Genomic DNA, 7,649 nt, shown 5'->3' on the forward strand with positions numbered 1-7,649 from the left:
CTTTTTACGGATATAGGTGTTACTGTCTTTAGAAATGATGATTCAGTAGCATTTAAGGGAGTGTTAGAGGGTCAGCTATACTTAGTTGATTTTAATAGAGCTGAACTCGACACTTGCTTAATTGCTAAGACTAACATGGGTTGGCTCTGGCACCGCCGACTAGCCCATGTTGGGATGAAAAATCTTCATAAACTTCTAAAGGGAGAGCACATTTTGGGACTAACCAATGTTCATTTTGAGTAAGACAGGGTTTGTAGCGCATGTCAAGCATGGAATCAAGTTGGTGTCCATCATCCACACAAGAACATCACGACGACCGACAGGCCGCTTGAGTTACTCCACATGGACCTATTCGGCCTAATTGCTTACATAAGCATCGGCGGGAGTAAATATTGTCTTGTTATTGTGGATGATTATTCTCGCTTCAATTGGATATTCTTTTTACAAGAAAAATCACAAACCAAAGAGACTTTGAAAGGATTCTTGAGACGGGCTCAAAATGAGTTCGGCTTAAGGATCAAGAAAATAAGAAGCGACAACGGAACGGAGTTCAAGAACTCACAAATAGAAGGCTTTCTTGAGGATGAGGGCATCAAGCATGAGTTCTCTTCTCCCTACACGTCACAACAAAATGGTGTAGTGGAGAGGAAGAATAGAACTCTACTTGACATGGCGAGAACCATGCTTGATGAGTACAAGACTTCAGATCGGTTTTGGGCGGAAGCAATCAACACCGCTTGCTACGCCATCAACCGTCTCTACCTTCACCGAATCCTCAAGAAGACATCGTATGAACTCCTCACCGGTAAAAAGCCCAATGTTTCATATTTTAGAGTCTTTGGTAGCAAAGGATTTATTCTTGTTAAAAGAGGTAGAAAATCAAAATTTGCTCCTAAGGCTGTAGAAGGCTTTTTACTAGGATATGATTCAAACACAAGGGCATATAGAGTCTTTAACAAGTCCACTGGACTAGTTGAAGTTTCTTGTGACATTATGTTTGATGAGACTAACGGCTCTCAAGTAGAGCAAGTTGATCTTGATGAGCTAGATGATGAAGAGGCTCCGTGCATCGCGCTAAGGAACATGTCCATAGGGGATGTGTGTCCTAAGGAATCTGAAGAGCCTCCACATACACAAGATCAACCATCTTCTTCCATGCAAGCATCTCCACCAACTCAAGATGAGGATCAAGCTCAAGATGATGAAAATGAAGATCAAGAGGAGCCACCTCAAGAGGAGGACAATGATCAAGGGGGAAATGCTAATAATCAAGACAAGGAAGATGATGACGGTCCAAGACCGCCTCACCCAAGAGTCCACCAAGCAATACAACGAGATCACCCCATGAACTCCATCCTCGGCGATATTCATAAGGGGGTAACCACTCGATCTCGTGTTGCTCATTTTTGTGAACATTACTCTTTTGTGTCTTCTATTGAGCCATACAGGGTAGAAGACGCATTAAGAGATTCGGATTGGGTGTTGGCAATGCAAGAGGAACTCAACAACTTCACAAGGAATGAGGTATGGCATTTAGTTCCACGTCCTAATCAAAATGTTGTAGGAACCAAGTGGGTCTTCCGCAACAAGCAAGATGAGCATGGTGTGGTGACAAGGAACAAAGCCCGACTTGTGACCAAGGGATATTCACAAGTCGAAGGTTTGGATTTCGATGAAACCTATGCACCCGTAGCTAGGCTTGAGTCAATTCGTATATTACTTGTCTATGCTACTTACCATGGCTTTAAGCTTTATCAAATGGACGTGAAAAGTGCCTTCCTCAATGGACCAATCAAGGAGGAGGTCTATGTTGAGCAACCTCCCGGCTTTAAAGAAAGTGAGTACCCTAACTATGTCTATAAACTCTCTGAGGCGCTTTATGGGCTCAAGCAAGCCCCAAGAGCATGGTATGAATGCCTAAGAGATTTTCTTATTTCTAAGGACTTCAAAGTCGGAAAAGCTGATCCTACTCTCTTTACTAAAACAATTGCAAATGATTTGTTTGTATGCCAAATTTATGTTGATGATATCATATTTGGGTCTACTAACAAATCTACTTGTGAAGAGTTTAGTAGGATTATGATTCAAAAATTCGAGATGTCTATGATGGGGGAGTTGAAGTATTTTCTAGGATTTCAAGTCAAGCAACTCCAAGAGGGCACCTTCATTAGCCAAATGAAGTACATTCAAGACATACTCACCAAGTTTGGGATGAAGGATGCCAAGCCCATCAAGACACCCATGGGAACCAATGGGCACCTCGACCTCGACACGAGAGGTAAATCCGTAAATCAAAAGGTATACCGGTCGATGATAGGTTCTTTACTCTATTTATGTGCTTCACGACCGGATATTATGCTTTTCGTATGCATGTGTGCAAGATTCCAAGCCGATCCTAAGGAAGTTCACCTTAGGGCCGTAAAACGAATCTTGAGATATTTAGTTTATACTCCTAAGTTTGGCCTTTGGTATCCCAGGGGATCCACTTTTGATTTAATTGGTTATTCAGATGCTGATTGGGCAGGGTGTAAGATTGATAGAAAGAGCACATCAGGGACTTGCCAGTTCTTGGGAAGATCTCTGGTGTCTTGGGCTTCAAAAAAGCAAAATTCTGTAGCTCTTTCTACCACTGAAGCTGAGTACATTGCCGCAGGCCATTGTTGCGTGCAATTGCTTTGGATGAGGCAAACCATTAGGGACTATGGTTACAAATTGACCAAAGTTCCTCTTCTATGTGATAATGAGAGTGCAATCCGCATGGCGGATAATCCTGTTGAGCATAGCCGCACTAAGCACATAGCCATTCGGTATCACTTTTTGAGGGATCACCAACAAAAGGGGGATATCGAGATTGCATATATTAACACCAAAGAACAATTAGCCGATATCTTTACCAAGCCACTAGATGAGAAAACATTTACCAAACTTAGGCATGAGCTAAATATTCTTGATTCTAGGAATTTTGATTGATATTTTGCACACATAGCTTATTTATATACCTTTGATCATCTCTCTTTCATGTGCTATGACTAATGTGATTTTCAAGTGTATTTCATGCTAATACATGGATTGAAAGGGAAATGGAGTTCTTCGGCGAAGACAAGGCTTCCACTCCACTCCATCGAATCATTCATCCTTCGCCGTCGCTCCGCACCGCTCTCCAATTTGGTATAATATTCACTCTCATATTATTTACCAAAGGGGGAGAAAGTTTGAATTAAGGCTTATATTTCACTCAAGTATCCGCTTTTGGCGATTCATGCCAAAGGGGGAGAAAGTATTAGCCCAAAGCAAAAGGACCGCACCACCACCAATTTCAAAAATATAGTCTTTCAAATTTGTGTTAAGAGAAGATTTTTCATTTGGTATCTTATTTTTGATATAATTTCAAATTAGTATACCCTCTTCAAAATTAATATCTAAAACCCTCTTGAACACTAAGAGGAGGATTTCATTAAGGGGGAGTTTTGTTTAGTCAAAGAAAAAGCATTTGAAACAGGGGGAGAAAATTTCAAATCTTGAAAATACTTCTCAAAAACTTATTCATATACCTTTGACTATTTGCAAAAAGACTTTGAAAAGAATTTCCAAAAAGAGTTTGTAAAAACAAAGCAAGTGGTGCAAGCGTGGTCCAAAATTTTAAATAAGAAGAAAGCCATCCATGCATATCTAGTAGAAATAATTATTGGTTTCATTCCAAGCAACTTTTGCACTTACATTATGCAAACTAGTTCAATTCTGCACTTATATATTTGCTTTGGTTTCTGTTGGCATCAATCACCAAAAAGGGGAGATTGAAAGGGAAATAGGCTTACACCTTTTCTTAATTGATTTTGGTGGTTGAATTGCCCAACACAAATAATTGGACTAACTAGTTTGCTCTAGATTATAAGTTTCACAAGTGCCAAAGGTTCACAACAAACCAATAAAAAGACCAAGAAAGGGTTCAAACAAAGAGAGCAAAAGACAACTCAAAGGCAGCCCTGGTCTGGCGCACCGGACTGTCCGGTGCTCCACCAGACAGTGTCCGGTACACCAGGGAACCCATCTCCGAACTTGCCACCTTCGGGAATTCTGGGAGCCGCTCCGCTATAATTCACCGGACTGTCCGGTGTAGCACCGGACTGTCCGGTGTGCCAGCGGAGTAACGGCTACACAGCGCCAACAGTCGTCTGCAATGGAACAGTAAAAGTGAACAGTGCGCGCCTGCACGCGCAGAAGTCAGAGCGGCGCCAGAAGGTGCACCGGACACTGAATAGTGACTGTCCGGTGCACCACCGGAATGTCCGATGGCCCACCTGTCAGAAGCTCCAACGGTCAGAACCCAACGGCCGGGTGACGTGGCTGGCGCACCGGACAGTATCCGGTGCGCCATGCGACAGAAGCCCTCACCAACGGTCACTTTGGTGGTTGGGGCTATAAATACCCCCAACCACCCACCATTCATTGTATCCAAGTTTTCAGCCTTCAAACCTCATACAAGAGCTCTAGACTTCATTCAAAGACACAAACAAGAGATCAAATCCTCTCCCAAGTCCAAAGATCATTCCAATCAAATAGTGACTAGTGAGAGAAACAATTGTGTTCATTTGAGTTCTTGCGCTTGGATTGCTTTTCTTCTTCCTTCTTTCTTGTTTCCAACTCACTTGTAATCAAAACAAGAGACACCAAGTTGTGGTGGTCCTTGTAGTGGACTTAGTGTCCCATTTGATTGAAGAGAAAGGCTCACTCGGTCTAAGTGACCGTTTGAGAGAGGGAAAGGGTGGAAAGAGACCAAGTGGACAACGCGTCTGCCGTTAGATCCATAAGGAATGCACGAGATTCGTCCGGTGGAAAACGTTCACGATGGGGTAACGTACAGCGCAGATCCGAAAACGAACGGCCGGGATGGACTCGTAACTTATTAAATATTGATCGTGAACTCAAGATCTAACGGTTACCGTAGCACACCGTTACAACCTAACCCTCATCTAATCTCGATCGTAGGATTCTCATCGAGCGTCCCAAACAGCCCCGTACCCTTTCAGCCCTGGTAAAATTTCTAAAGAGTCCCTGTAATCTTTGCAAATGAACCCACAGTACATGGCTGGGCACTCTAAGTCATAGGGATTTTTTATACCAGGCCCCTGTGTTATCTATAAATAGTGCGCCCAGTCCAGAAGATTAGAAAAAATCAGAAAAATGTTATAGAAATTGAATTTTAGTGTAAAAATAAATACTAGAATGTGTTTAATTCATAGAAAATGCATACTTAGTCCAAATTTATTCATTCCAATTTCTATAATTCTATAATATTATTGTTTATCACATAGTACCTCTGGTTTGACATGAAAACTGTACTAAAATTAATCTCTTGATTAATCTTGTATTGAATACATAGAATCCTCAGAAAATCATAACTCCTTCATTTTAACTTCGAATCGATCCGTTCAAGTTGCGTTAGTCTCATACAAATATTTACTATGCAATAACAACATTTATTATATCATGGCTCATTCTTTTATAATTAGATCTTCATTTAACTTATGTTGGTTAAACTGCTTATCAATATAATCTACTAGAATATGATCTATGGTCAATTTGTAACTTAGATTACAGTTGAGATAATTATTTATAGAACAACCTCTTATATGATTTACACTAACCAATTTATGATATAGTTTAGTATTTTAATCACACAGATCTTCTATAAAATCATAACTCCTTAATCGTAACTCCGATCTTAGTAGTTCTCGACCCCACGATCTCGTAGCTTCGCGTAGATCATTATTATTCAGTTTGTTCTTATGTTTGGTGTGATGTTAATTTTATCTATACCATGTTTGTTTGTATTGCTACGACTAGCGCGAGGTCACAAGGATCCGAAGAATCACCCTGGTAACTGGAATCTCAAGTGCCAGGCAAGTTGTGCCCTTGATCCACTTTTGTTACCCAATAATATTCTTTATTATCACTATTCAATGCATAGGCTTAATTTTGATAGGACCCAATAGGTCACCTTAGTTTGTTTATCCTTTTTACCTTGTCTACCCCTGAATCACTTGGGTAGTTTTGCTATTGCTTTATATGGTTTTGGGTTAATATTTCATTATATCTATGTTCCAATTATTCTGTTATGTTATTTATATTAATGTCAAGATCATTAATTTTAATTGGAACATGGAGCTTAACTTGAGAAACACGTGACACCACAAGGGTGGAATGGGACGCCCTTGGCTGACTAATTAGGAAAGCTAGTGGAAGACTACCTTACCCGAAAGGGGCAAGGGCAGTAGGGGAGTTGCATGCAAGGAGGTTCTCGGGTTGATTTTGCTGCGATGACAGTCAGACGAGGGATTCTTGCAAGTGCTCTTCCCATAAACTGTAGCGGGTTTTCGGAAGCTAGTGGAACTTTGTAAAGGCCTCGTGGTGGATCCCTAGCCATTCACCTCGGTAGTGTCTAAGGGTCTAGCTAACCCTGGTGACATGGGATACATGACTTGTGGGTACATGGTACAACTTCTACAGAGTGTAAAACTGGTATACTAGCCGAGCTCACGATCATGAGCAGCTTAGGTCTCTCGCATGATTAAATTATGAATCTTAAACTCAATTTGTCATTTGCATTGCATGGGATTTTGTTGTTAATTTTGTTATATTATTCTTATTATGGTTTGGTATCTACTTACATTTAGTAATCGCTAATAAAATTTTGACCAACTAATTAAAAGCAATGCTCAGCTTTAACCCCTATTGTTGATCAACCTTACACATCACATGAACTCCCACCTTTGGTGAGTTCATGCACACTGGTTTACCCACAACTTGTTGAGCGATGAACATGTGTGAGCTCACCCTTGCTGTCTCACACCCCCCACAGGAGAAGAACAGGTGGTTCAAGTAGAGCCACGTATCGAGGAGTTCGATTCGATCTAGGTGGCTTCTCCCAGTTGACTTCTGGCGCCAAGGATGGATTTTAGTTCGATCTATATTTATTTTGTAAGACTTCCGCTATGTAATAAATACTCTGATTATATTGTGACATTTATCTCTATACACTCTGTTATTATATGTGTTGTCTTCTTTGACGCATATATGAGATGCATCCGGCTTTGTTCTTTAAAACCGGGTGTGACACTGGGATAAGGATCCGCTGGCATTGGGTGGGGACACTGACGCGTGGCACCGCGTGCGACAGGGTCCACGCGCAGTGACCCAACTGCACCTGCAGTTATGTTAGTGGATCCACGTACGTCCCCGTTTACCCGCTGGGGGAAGAAAACTTCCCCGTTACCACTACCTATCGGAGGAATTTCTCGCGGGAAATTAGGGATCCATTTGCCATCTCTACGAAAACTGGTGATTCGCACTGAGAAACCGGTCTTCGTCAGTTTTCAATTTTTGTGAACCGGTTTGCATTTTAAATTCAAATAAAAGAGTTTCTCGAGCGGTTTTTTTAATCCCTAGGCAGGATTCAAAGGACAAATTGGCTATTAAGACTTGAGTAGGAAGAACAATTTTTTATGTTAAAGTGTGGCGAGGAATGAGGTTAGAAACCATGGATGTCGTGCTAAAGTCTCCTTGCATGTGATCGTGACCGATAGGACATGTTAGATGTCCTCGCGGGGATAGACCAGGGTTTTGCCCAACCTGACAGTGATGAATTGGAG

This window comes from Zea mays, chromosome 9, assembly GCF_902167145.1.
Source record: "Zea mays cultivar B73 chromosome 9, Zm-B73-REFERENCE-NAM-5.0, whole genome shotgun sequence".
Lineage (NCBI taxonomy): Eukaryota > Viridiplantae > Streptophyta > Magnoliopsida > Poales > Poaceae > Zea > Zea mays.